This window comes from Schistocerca piceifrons, chromosome 2 (assembly GCF_021461385.2).
Source record: "Schistocerca piceifrons isolate TAMUIC-IGC-003096 chromosome 2, iqSchPice1.1, whole genome shotgun sequence".
NCBI classification, from domain to species: Eukaryota; Metazoa; Arthropoda; class Insecta; order Orthoptera; family Acrididae; genus Schistocerca; species Schistocerca piceifrons.
The window spans coordinates 928,549,966-928,564,028 of NC_060139.1; the positions used below are offsets into that span (position 1 = coordinate 928,549,966).

Genomic DNA, 14,063 nt, shown 5'->3' on the forward strand with positions numbered 1-14,063 from the left:
TATACAGATTGAATAACATCGGGGATAGGCTACAACCCTGTCTCACTCCCTTCCCAACCACTGCTTCCCTTTCATACCCCTCGACTCTTATAACTGCCATCTGCTTTCCGTACAAATTGTAAATAGCCTTTCGCTCCCTGTATTTTACCCCTGCCACCTTCATAAGCCTCCTCCATAAGCTGTTATTTTGTTAAAATACTACTAATTTGTCATTAACGATCCTTATCTTAAACATACCACTTACGTATTGTCGGTAAGTACAATAGGCAAACCGCGCGACTGCTACGGTCGCAGGTTCAAATGCTGCCTCGGGCATGGATGTGTGTGATGTCCTTAGGTTAGTTAGGTTTAAGTAGTTCTAAGTTCTAGGGGACTGATGACCTCAGATGTTGAGTCCCGTAGTGCTCAGAGACATTTTTTTTTACAATAGGCAAATCACCTTAAATACTACGACAATATCGACTTCACGCAAACGGAACGTCTTAGAATGCAAAACATATACAGAGCGACTAGTATTTACAAGGCGGCCATGTTATGTTTATATTTTGATGTTTCGTGCCAACACATTCTGCTGATCTTCGACAAGGATAGCGAACACCGTCAGATGTTATACATGAATACAAAGTCTTGAGTATAAACAAGTTAAAATCATAGTACAAACTGAAACGTGAATTTAATAGCGTAGAAAACTGCTATGAAACGAGAAACATGATCTACCACCGCAACACTCAATGTACGTCATCAGCATAACATCGTCGACAAATATGTACACACCAGCAGTTTACCATATATATTATTCTTTTCTATATGGGGAAGCATACGACTGAATAAACACCCTGCATCTCAACTAACTAGCACTCACTCATCACATCACTGAAGCAAACATTACAGAAACTTTGCAGATTATTCTTCCATCTCAATGGTATCAAGAAATAATCTCAATGCATCACATTAACATCTCTCTCTTCATTGCCGGTTTTCCGCATGCGCATTACACTGACATTACTTTCAACCCTCATTTATTCTACCTCTTTCAAAATATAAAAGCCTTGACCAGAAACCACCGAGTAGTAGTTCACGTACTTACTAAACTTCGTACGAATCCGGTTTCCATTCATGCGTTGGTATTTTCTTATGCTCTCATAGCAACAAAACGGTCATAACTGGATATCTGTTTATGACGTGAAAAACAACACGTCATCAACTCCACAAGCAAAACATCCGTACATCTAGTCAGAGCAAGAAGTATTCAGAAACTTAACCTGACGGTCCAAAATGTTTGGAGACTGGGTTAATAAGAACTAGAGAAAAGTTAAGACGGTAGTTTGATTGCTTCAGGTGGTCTACGAAGTCTCCTCCAACTTGAGTAAAATGCACAGAACCTTCGCACAACCATATGAAACTGCCAGGAAGGTCCTGCTTTGGGATGATGTTCAGCTCGCGCGACACACCGGCTCGCATGTCGGTAAGTTGCAAAGCGCTGATCGTTCCTGCGAATTTCTGCACCCTGGAGCGTTCACACTAACACCACGTATTGTTACCAGTGACGATTTTTTCCAGAGAAAAATTGTCGACGATTTACATTTCAATCCAGTCACGGCAGGCGTCCATATGTCGTTTTGTTCGGGAGGCGAGGTATGCAGGCCAAACATTACTCACACTTTCTCTTCTTCAAACCATTTTGGAGAACGTCTAGAGTACTTAATTTAGACTTCCTCCGTTCGTTGCTCCATTGTGACTTGTGACAAACAACTTTGATACATTAAGGTCGCACGTCTACTACTTAACATTGCCCGCACACAACTAACTGATCAAATGCACATCTATTGTTTACAGTTGTTCATTCAAGCTCCCACCGTAGGAATAAAATCAGTCTCTGAACTTTTTGCACGAACGTTGTACTTCATTTCTGGAGGTAGTCCCAACAGATACACAGAGAGAGATGTCCAGTTATGTAATCATAATTGACAAATTACGAAGTATTAAACATGTACTGCGTCATGAATCCGAGCTTTATTTTCCCTTCAAACGCTGTATATGGACACCGTAGGTCGAACGTGAGCAAAGTATTTTCATATTTACAAGGAATGCTACGACACAAAATATTTTTGTTTTGGGGCAAATACACACGCGAACATAAACGTCAGGGCGGGTAAGACACGTGATATGAGAAGCGAAAAAAAAAGCGGAAACAAAAAACATGCCTTATGTCAAATACACAGCTGTCTATTCCTTGTGGAGTACCAAAGAACGCCGTTGATAGAAAACAGCTAAATAACTATGACCACATTATTTACGCAACGTAATGTTTACTAACTGTACAATGATGCACGAGAGGCTCTCTCGTAAACCTCGCAGCACGAAGATATTTCCACGCTCTTTTTAACTAGTGCTCAGAAACTATGGATCATCTTAGAATTTCTCGTAAGGCGTCATTACACTTAGCTTCAAAATTACTTTGAGAAGTGGTACGCCGATCCATGGCACACAGAGAAACAAAATCGTGGAATTAATGACGGAAGTCTCCTGTTTTATGGCTTTGTGCCCTTCCACCAAAAGTTAAGGTATGTTTGGGATTTCAAAATTGCCTCCAATACTAGTTTGTCAACAGTTCTTCTGAGAACGACTGATCTTTGTGATATTTAATGCACATTACTGTCTGTGACACTGTAATATATAATATGTTAAGTTTTTGAAGTCAACCTTAACAAATGTTAGGTCTTAGTGTCCAGTTCTCTCCATTCACTTATTGTACCTCAATAATTGGGTCGCGCATTAGCGTCGAAACCAAGAAAATTATTCTTCGTAAATGTGCACGCATCAACCCAACACCTAGACTTTTTCTCAGTGTATGAATACTTTCTATGTGTCATGTAGGATCGATTATGGAAGACTTTACGTTACTTACGGTTTGTATTTCTTTCTACGTTCCGTACTAGAAAAAACATTACATAACATGTTATTTCCAGACAGCGCGTTTAGTAACAATACATCTATGAATAAGAAAGCCACGGCAAATGTCTCAGTACCGTTTACATTAACGTATCACAAAGGCACGCAAGCACGCAGTGGTGGAGACAACCACGAACTACTTCACAAAATTGACGTTAATATCGTAGGATCACTTCTGTAATCGTCTTCAAGCTGCCCTACTTGGATACGTTAAGGGCTTGGCACGAACGCGCCACGTAAATCGAAATACACTTCTTCGAAAGTAGAAAACTTTTCCACAATACCCGTTTCCGGAGCAAGGATGTCTGCTAATAACCTCAGCTGGAGACATTTCCATGAAAACAATTCGGAGCGTTGTCATGAACGATCTTGCTCCATTTCCGCGACTGGTGTTCTCTGCGCCAAGCTGCTACAGCTGCCTTCTATTAATATATAGTCACTTAATCGGAGAGCTAATGCAAAACCTATCGGAACGGAATACAGTTGTCAAGGTGGAAAACGAGACACAAGCGCAATAGCCCTCATCAGCCAATCAACTCTTTTACAATGTAACGACCTGAAAATGAGACACACACTGGGGTAGAAACACTGTTTACGCCTTTGCTTCCGTTACACGTCACAAAACGCATACCGATGGCAAAGAAATCAGAAGCCACGTCGACAGGAATGTGTATTCTAAACGTTTATGTCACGCCAGGAGAATTAGCATGAGCGTTTATTACATACCTTGTCTAAATAAGGATCAGCGGTCAGAAAATCCATTACCACAACGCTCGTAGGAACGAGAAAAACTGGCTCCGTTTTGTGTAACGCCGACGAACTAAGAATGGCGATATAATCGTCTATATAGTGAATCGAATTTCTGGAACGAAATTAAATCACAGCAACGATCTCGTGCCGAACAGAAAAAAACGCTATCAACATACATGAAATGAAGTCTGCTTATATGTTTGTGAGGCTGTTATTTACTGAAATGTATAAGACTGCTCATAATACTTCAGCCATTACTTACGCAGGACACATCCTGCTTGCAAATCGCTTTACAATTCTACGCATTCAGCCGTATCACAGTATTGTAACTACTACAACAACACTGCATGGTTTGCCAGCACTGGTAGTAGGAAATTTATTATACGTGGCCCAATTACGTAACTCGTCTTCTTTCACTAAATTCTTCATTTTGACTGAAAGGTTATCACTGAAGATTCGTTCTGTGATCATCTGGCAAACTATATTATAATACCAACTACACGGATACCAAATCAATACCGGAAGTTTTGAACACCAATACTAACACGAGTAATTAACAGAAGTCTCGACATTCCCGTCGGGTCGCGTTAGGCGTTGATATCTATTTCGTCTTTAATCTCTCTGCAAATCGACTTTAGTAAAACGACTGCGCCTCGAGTAGCAATGAAACAAGCATGACGCTGCAGAATCTTACTTGTACATAGCAATCATATTCCATATTCTCAGGATTTGTTTCGCCCTTGACGCTAAGAAAGTCAATATTCCGCACCCGGCGCCACTGCTGTGAAGCTGTAACGACAAGAATGGAGCCGAGGTTCCCTCTGTGAAGCCCAAGTGAGCGCTAAACGGCTGTGGAAGCCGTAGCAGCGGAGAGACTTAAACGTAGTGCAAGACGCCGCTCATCGCGAAAGTACGCGGACGTTACAAAAGCGCAGGTTTAAAAATACCTCGCGCACACCGCTGCATAGCGAGCAAGCATCCGCCGACGCCACTGTGCGCTGCCGCTTATTCAACTATTCTCTCTCTCTCTCTCTCTCTCTCTCTCTCTCTCTCTCTCTCTGTGTATGTGTGTGTGTGTGTGTGTGTGTGTGTGTGTGTGTGTGTGTGTGTGTGTGTGTGTGTGAGTGTGAGAGAGAGTGAGTGAGAGAGAGAGAGAGATACTAAAATTCCTGGTGAAAATATATAATTTCTTTTCCGTAGTTCATACACTGTCACCACCCTCAACGTTAAATACTTATTACATTGGTTAGGATTTTCAGCTAGTCTATGTATAACAATTCAAGTGTCTGCATACGGAAAATGTCGTGTTTGTTCTTTCATGTCTTCGATCCAAACGGCTTGCTCGATGGAACTTGACGGCAGGTGCGAACAAGGGGCATGTACCGGATCACCCTCACTTCTTCCTGCTTGGACAACGAGAAGAGTGCTCCGAGGTATTCTCTATTGAATGTCGAGGAATAAAATCACTATACGACTTATGTCACTTCGCAACTCATTGCTCTTGACGCACAACGGTCCACAGCAAGAAAAAACCCTAGAAACATAAGCAACGCCACAAGAGAACGATTGGTGTGGTGCTGTGTGCCATCTTGAGCGACTCGGAGAAGCACTAATCCCACTTTACAGACCTGAGGTCAATACATGATTATCGTTTTTCATATGAAAATTACTAATTCCAAGATGCACCCTGAGAGAAACGTAAGTAATACCGACAGCGAGAACAACGTACAAATGCCCGTCAGCGCTTGCATAAAAGGGAACATTGAACCTTAGTACATTTACCTTGCACTGCAGAAGACCCAGTGTTGTTAATCATACTTTGAAAAATAGACTCAGTAAGTTACGCGAGGTATGGTGGTTGGCCACGCCGGCTCAATATGATCACTTTCTCATATTATATTATTTAATAATTAGTCTTGCAATGAATCATAGTTTGAACAACATTACGTTACAAAGCGTTCCCACAGAGTTCAACTCCACTAAATGGCATACAGAGATAATACATCTTAGACACGCATCAGCTTCAGTGCAGATGTATTACAGTAATTCTGCGTGCTATACTTATGATGATGTATAGAGCTTTCTCGTAACAAACCACCTTTTAACGGTGCTATGCCCTAGTGTCGTCATAACCGTAAGCGACTTGGACTGAAACCGATAAACACTCATTTAATAAAACACTTGAAACCGTCAACATGAAGTTTCGCAGAACTGTCGTATCTGAATCCAAACATGGTGTCTCTAAGCGATATAAACTGTTTCAAGGATAAATGTGGGTAACTATCAAGGAAGGAATAGCGTGACACAATGTCAGGCTGAGTTCCCTGTGAAATAACTATCAGCCGGTAGGACCGACATAACTGAGCTATAAAGGAGCTGAACTGTTGTTTTGAAAAAGACGTTACCTTCAGCAGGAAAATGTTATTCGGGAATCTACACTTGCTGCTTAAAAGGCACCATGTGACGCTTTCTCCAGTAACTAGCAATGTTCGTTATCAATTTGTCTGTCTTCGAAGCATAAGCATTTGGTAAGCAACTGAACGGAGCTTTCGTAAGCGTTCGTCCTGACAAAGACGCCCACGTCCGCATTGCGCAAACGGCGAATTTGTATGGCATAAGGCAAGGAGCACTAATTTTTGATTCAATAGAACGTAAATAATTATCTTTTCGAAACGCTGGGATCCGTTAATGCGACGAGAACCTGATCCACGTCGTCCATGCAGTAAGTATAGGAGCGCACAGTGGTGCTGGTGGCCCCCATGCGACCTGGTGCGGAACAGCGTCACAATGCCGCACTGCCCCGTGCTATGCCGTCCCGGCGGCAGGTGCAGCCGGCGTCGGCGCCGCGCTGCCGGCAGTGGGTGCTGCGAGGGCTTACCTCAGCGGCTGCCGCTGCGCCATGCCCGGGCCGCCATGCACCCCCCATGCACAGCACAGAGTCGGCGGAGCGCGGCAGTCAGCGGGTGGGACGATCTGGGCGGACACACAGGCGGGCGGCCCGCTAGAAGCACACTGACGCCGCCCAGACCGCGCCGCGACGCCAGCGCACCCTGCCACTGCCCCCGCACAGTGCGCATGCGCGGCGAGGCGGTGGCACCGCGCACCGCCAGTCTACGCTCCGGCAGTTCTCGCCAGTAATCAGATCGAACGCCCGCCTGTATGCGACGCACGATACCGTCGCAGTAGCCCACTCTCCGTCTCGGGCCCTGACACACGTTGGTTCTTCCGATGCCACGGGCTGTTTCGTCTCAACGCGGACCTCAGACAAAAAGAAGTCGATGATTTGATCTTTGTATTGTTTAGTTACTACGGAAAACCATGTCGTACCGCCATTAGGTGTTATCAATAATCTTTACCACTGCTATCAGTTTTCTCTTAAATCAAAGCCATTTCACTAGACACAATTACGTCACATAATTAAAGAAACAGCACATGTGTCTGACTTCATTAAGAAATGTAATAAACAATGCACGATTATCACACTGTAAAAATGAAACTGCAAATATCTGCCTGCATGCGCGCGTGCGCGCGCTTGTGTGTGTGTGTGTGTGTGTGTGTGTGTGTGTGTGTGTCTCAAGGGTCACAGGCGCATTTTTTTCTGGTATTTCGGCGAATACTTGCAATTTCGTTTTTGCAGTGTGTAGATGGAGTCAGCCCAATGAAATACCGGTCATCATGTCTTCCATGGACAGCTATTGTTGTCGACGGAGAACATCAGTTTGTTTACAATTACAAACAAAATGATTTTCAAACTTAAATCTTATGTGCCTATTTGATAGAGATATCCCAAATTAGTGCGATATTTGCTTTATCGATACGTATTAACAGCGACAGTCAATACGATGAATAACCAGTACTCCAGTACTCCAATAGTGACTGAGCAGCGCTGCTGCATGGCAGAAGCAGTCAGCACAGTCGCTGCTAGAGTACTGGTTATTCATCGTGTGTGATTCTACCCGTTAATATGTATCGATAAAGCAAGTATCGCACTAATTTCGGACAGATCTATCGAATGGGCACGTAAAACTGTGGTTTAAAGATCATTTTGTTTGTAACGAGAAACTAACCGACGCTGTCTGTCGACACTGGACGTTGCGTGAAAGACGTGATGAGCTACAGATTACAAATACGAAATTGCAAATACCCGTCGAAACACCACAGAAATAGGCTTGACGACTCTTAGTATATACATATACATGGTGTTCGGAGATTTCCGCTACTAACTTTTAGAACTTATAGAGAGGAGTAAGTACATAGTATTTCGAATTAGGACCCATGTCCAGAAACGCAATGTTTCCATTCTAAGACGGTTTCAATTTAGACGTGCAAGGCGTCCACGTCTGCTGAGGGAAAGAGAAAAGCCTCAAGAGTTGTTTGCATGATATGCAATAGGGTAGACAGGATGGCATGTACTACTTCAGACGGTCGCCTGATGTCACTTAACGTCTTACGGAAAGTTTAATTTATGAGACCCCCGTAGTGAGAAAGGAAGGTCTGCTGGTACGAATTCCGTCTGCTGCACTAGAAACTGAAGAGGCACCACATGGAATGAAGAGCGGATTCCAGAACGTGCTTCGTAGATACAATGCCCGTAACAAAGTAAGTGGTCGCCACATCGAGCCACTGTTGTAATGCATCAGAACTGTTCTGTGAGTTCAGTAGCTATGCTGGGTTATTTTCTGTTTTGGAATAATGTAATCCAGTATTGTTTAAGTGTTAATGCAGACAAATGTGCTTAAGTGATAAACAGGTGTTTCGTTATGTTTCCTCTCGAATTGTTACTTAATAACTGTACTGCGTCATGCCTAATTCAATTCCTCAAGCATAAGTGAAAGAGTTAAACATATGAATGGAAACCATCGTATAAAGGAAAAGGTACATTTATGAACATGGGTTACTACTCAAAATATTACGTATTCAGTCCCCTCTGTAAGTCCTTGAAGTTTGTAACGGGAATTTCCGAACACCCTTACAATGGTCAATATTCATGATTATAACACGAACGATCATTCGAAGCAAAAAGTCCAGTAAACATGGGCTCTAAATTGTATAGCTTAAGAGTTATGAGCACTTGTTCAGTAGAACAGATGATTTCACATTACAGAAGATGAACAAATACTCAGTCTCTTAAGGTATGCATTTTAGAACCCTGTTTACTAGCTTCTTTGCAAAATGCGAAAAACAGAATTGGCCAGGGATGCACCTGTGTCAGAGGCTCACAGAATGGGGAGGAATGCACAATCAATAAATGTAAACAAACATCACTTTCACTCAATGTTACTTTTTTAAAAATGGCACATGTATGTTTTTTCAACGGAAATGGAAACTAGAGGTACAATTAGTGACGGCAGACTTGTTTTCACTGTTCTGAACCTCTCCTTTTCTGAAATACGTAGACTTTAAAAGATGGCAACAGTGCCACAGTTTCCACCGTCCTGCGCAGAGCAAGGGTTGCCTGCAGCAGGCTTCAGGACAGTGCAGGCAACCCGCTTTACGGCCTTATGGCAGAAACTGAGACACCTTTTCCATTATTCAAAGTCCAAGTATTCCAGAGGGTATAAGTTTCAGAGCAGTGAAACCAAGAACCAAGTCTGCCATCACTAACTGTACGTTTAGTTTCCATTTCGTCAGAAAGAAACATGAGAAAAAACAACAACACCACTTAACTTTGAGTTGAAAGTGATGTTTGATGTTTGTTTAGTTGAAGGGATTGTGTATTCCTGCACAACTGTGTGAGCCCCTGTGAGAGAGGCATACCTGGTCAACTGGATTTTGGAATTAATTCTTGACATCAAACCATTACAAAAAGTTCATATCAACACAGGCCCAAAAATCCTTCGTTAGGGAAGTAGATATGGGTAAAACTGTTCTTTTCAGAGATCGGATCAGAACTGTTCACTCCCTGAAATGAACTAGGTCTTTTTCATGACTCACCACTCATTCACAATAGAAAATAAATGAAAGGCACATTGTCCTTTAAACTTGGTTTATTCCAGTACTATACCTGTATTTTGATCTTATTGGATCCTATTTTGAAGTAACACAGATAATGAGTAAGAATTTTGTATTGTTTATTGAAATTTCCACGATATGACAAAGTTTTTGACTATCGATTTATTTTGCACTATCGTGGTTTTTTGGGTTATCGGAAAATGTTGTAACTTGAGATTTACATTAACAATGTATTTGGCTATAATGTATTAAAATTTCATTGACCTCGTACAAATACATCCCAAGCCATATATTTTTAAAGTGAACGTTTCCTTCCGAAGACGCCCAAAATCGCAAAATCCGTACTACAATTAGAAAAAAATATATAAATTTGACTGTAAGAGCAAAGTGCTGCATATAGCCTTACGCAGAATAAAGCAAGGAAAATATTGGTGTATCACATTTTGCGATACGTTTATCAGTTCGCTCGTAATTAAAGTGTAAATTCGAGTGTCCATAATGAAAAATCCTTTAGTAAGAGGAGTCATCAGGAACCTCATCTGATCAGTTTAAACAAATAAAAATAAAATAAAAACAAATGATGTACACATAACATAATTATTTAATATACATATCGGTATTAGTACGAAGAACAATATCCAGTATAGACGAACTCCGATGCAGAGGCGCTGAGTGAAGCAGGTCGAGCCGCGAGCTGTATTGCTGCGTGAGCTCAAGACCGCAGAGACCAGAGTGACACCTGAGTTGCTTTGCTCAACGATCTGGCTAGAGTCGAGAACGGTGGGGTGAGCGTTGAGCGGCGGAGTTCCGAGGGTGGGGGGAGCTGTGAACGGCCACCACTCACCCGCTCCGAGACAAATCGTCCGTTCTCTTGCGAGCAGATTGTTGCAAGTAGTTCTTATGTTCTCCGCTAGGAGGCTCTCTGTCCTGTTGCTCGCATCAACTGCCCAGAGGGCAGGACGTGCGACTGGAACGATCGCTGACGGAGTTCAGGTGCGCCAGACACTGCACGCGGCAGAGGAAGCACAGAGAGGGCACGGCATATGTGAAACACAAAATCCAATGGGGCACTGCACAATGCAGGCAGCCAAGGCAGAAGCAGGGCAGAGGCCGGCGCTGGCTGTGTTGTGTGGCGTGCAGTGTGCTCTGACCAGCAGAGGTCCCGCTGGTCTGCTCCGTCTCTCTCTCTCTCTCTCTCTCTCTCTCTCTCTGCTGTGGGAAACGTTTGGAGCTACCGTTCTTTTTTTCTGAATCACTGATTGTTCACTCCTTTGAAAGATTCAACTCTATGAATCAGTTCAGGAGCGGATCCCCCATCTCTATAGGGAAGTACGATAGGAATTCCCTGTATTGACACTTGGTTGTGCAATTTACCTCAAACTTGCACTTTTAATCAATGTTTTGTTAACAGGCAGACATGGCTTTTGTTTTGTATGTTTACTGTTTGTTCCGTTTTAGAGTAACTTCCATCACAACGATGTATTCAGTGTCTGAAATGATGGATATCCGCTACATGTACAGCCTAGCGGATGGGAATGCGGACGCAGCACAACTACATGTTGTATGTTATCCTAGGAAGCAATTATCTTGTACAAGAACGTTTGTACGAGTCTAGCAACGCTTGCGAGAGACGACGTGTTTGAGAAAGGAGTTGCATATTTTAGGAGAACACAAAATGTAAGAACGCCTGAGATTGAGGAACGGGTTCTTCATACTATGGATGAAACACCACCAACAAGTACAACGATAATTCCGAGAAAGGAAGGCGTTAATCATATGATGATCTGGAATATTCTGCAAGAAAATAATCTCCACTCGAAATCACTTTCAATAGGTGCAAAAATTAAATGAGGCAGACATGAACCAAGAATAACTTTTTATCGATGCATGACAGGTCAGTGTATGTGTTTCTGCGTTTTTAGCGTATATCCTTTTCACTGCTGAGACTAGCTTTTCAGGTGATGGGCTCTTAAATCATCATAAAAATCATGTCTGGTGTTATGAAACGACTCATGAAGTGCGACAAGACAGACATCAACAAAGGTTCAGGCTCAACGTGTGGGGTGGAATCATTCACGATTTCTCAAATAACAGTTGCTTCGTTTACTTCATACTTCTGCTCTGCTTTACCCGGATAGTTCGCCAGTATATCAATAACCAATTTTCAAAAAAGTTCATTGGTCGAACGGAATCCGTTGCATGGCCATTAGCCAGATTCAACCGAATGTATTTTTTCCTTTGGGAAATTCGTGGCGTTGTCAGGAGCTGAACCCAACGTCGATGTTCTGGAGGAGTGCATCCAAAATGGATTTGACCAAACACGGGAGACAGGAGTTTTCCCAAAACAGCAAGATCCTCAGTCCCTCGATCCAGGGGTAGTTCATCCGGAATTAATGACGTTCGCAAAGCACGTGTTCTGATTATGATGAAAGTACACAGGACCGATGGCACTGAAGGCAATACCGATGCCAGAAATGAAACTGCGTTTACAGAGAAGTGTATGGATCCGGCTGTGCGTAGGTCACAGCAAACTAGAGGTCTCCCAGTGTTCTTCCAAAGGCGGGAAAAGCCCCATCCCCGTCAGAGCAAAGAATATCTCCTAGCCGGCAGATTCACAACAGTAAAAGTGAGAAGGCTGGGCATGCGATGGACGTGGGCTAGACTGTCAATAATAACAAGATGTGAGAAACAGGTAAGGCAGTGGGTGGGCGTCCTAGGGCTCTGCATGCGACGGGACTCGTCCCTCCCACAGCCATCCCATCCCTGCTCCTGTATAGTCAAGGCATTACTATTCACCAGAGTGCTACCCCTAAAATACAAAATAGGGTGTGGCAGAAAAGGAGACTAACCCCATCCGAAAACTATTAAAACAAAGAAAGGGATGACAGAGTGAGCTGGTCAAGGAGGTATGGTCGGAAGTCCCAACCGCTGCCACGAAGATAGCTTGAAACTTTATATCTGGAAATAAAAACCACTTCCACAGAGAAAACGAAGAACCAGTTCAACTACCCGTGAATCGTCTGCCAATGATGGAGGCAAAGAATTCGGAAGGTGTCATTAAGGGCGAGAATTAAACTACCATCTCCGTTGGGGCGTTCACTATCACATATTTACCGGGCGAAAACGACAGTTTGCAGTGCAGTGTGCCAGCCTCGCATCTACGATATTTTCGAACTGAGACTTAAACTTGACAGTGGCGCCCCCCCCCCCTTTTCTCGAAAGTTTTTTGAGAGAGGACATCAAAAATTTTAAAACAATCGATTTTCAAAAATATGTTCATTGTGTAGCGCGCATCTTTCTGAAAAGTTTGATATATAAAACACATATGTTTGAGGAAATGTAAGACACGTTATTCGGTCTTAAAGTGTGCCAAATTGCAGTGCCACGGCTATTCATACAGCAATCTTCTATCGCACGTCACTGTATTTCGTTTTGTGGAATTGAAATGTCTGTCTTTTGTAATGAAAGCCATCACACCTATATTCAGAACGCTGGAGATTCAAAACGTCCTGTGGTGCCTCTCCTGCTCCCAGTCGGCCGATTTGACATCCTACCCCCTTTAAAAAGAACTCACTATTAATACTAGGTGGGATTATTTGTACGTGGGAGAGTAAGAACTCTTCAGAAAATTTACCTCTTAGCTAATAACTTTTTATTTTGTGTAAAATAAAATTACGTTTAAGAAACATAAAACCAGTAAAGACAAGAGACAAGCAACACAGTTCTTCAATCCTTGGATACCAGCATTTTCTCTCTCTCTCTCTCTCTCTCTCTCTCTCTCTCTCTCTCTCTCTCTCTCTCTAATCTTGCTACATCTTTACACTGTGTGCTTTCCTTTCTGCGAAAGGATCTACGACCCCATCAAAGTTCGTCAAACGTTTTGTACATGAAAAATCAAGATGTCGTTGTCTAATACGGGAAAAGCTGTTACCAAGAGTCGTATCCAAGACCTGTGCTTTCTCGATTTGATTACGTCTATTGTCTCATTGTCTGCTAAATTAAACGAAACTGGACTTTTTAATATTGCAGCAATTGTAGCACACGCCACATAAGCGAGATCGTTTTGGCAAAAATGGTCATTTTTATGGACTTCACCGACATAAATAACACGACATGCCTATTACAAGAAAAAATTTTATCTTAGGAAATAGTTCCACATTTCATTCACACGCTCCAGTTTCACAAACATGAGATCGAAAACTAATATGGAAAGTAGTGGTATGAAAAGTAATGGTATCAATTTGGAATCTTCCTATTCTTCCACATAATTTGTATGATGTCCTCCTTTTCTTCTCCTTCCTCGTTCTAACAAACAATCTTGTCATTACTAATTCTGTAACTATTCCGGCCATTGTCAAAACTTACTCTCCGGTTAACTTCATTAACCCCGCCAGAATCACAGGTTCAGC

General features: G+C 42.6%; 1 protein-coding gene across 5 annotated transcripts in view; it reads right to left on the minus strand.

Annotated features, from left to right (window-relative positions):
• LOC124777906 (stress-activated protein kinase JNK) overlaps nucleotides 1-14,063 on the minus strand; it is a 718,838-nt gene that overhangs the window by 588,770 nt on the left and 116,005 nt on the right. The window contains exon 1 of one of the 5 annotated variants that reach the window (XM_047253453.1): nucleotides 6,581-6,701. The exons of 1 other annotated variant lie outside the window; for it this stretch is intronic. The gene's annotated coding sequence lies outside the window, so the exon portion shown is untranslated. Of the gene's footprint in view, nucleotides 1-6,580; nucleotides 6,702-14,063 lie in introns of those variants that run through there. 3 more of the 5 variants (XM_047253458.1, XM_047253455.1, XM_047253457.1) reach the window with 3 other exon arrangements.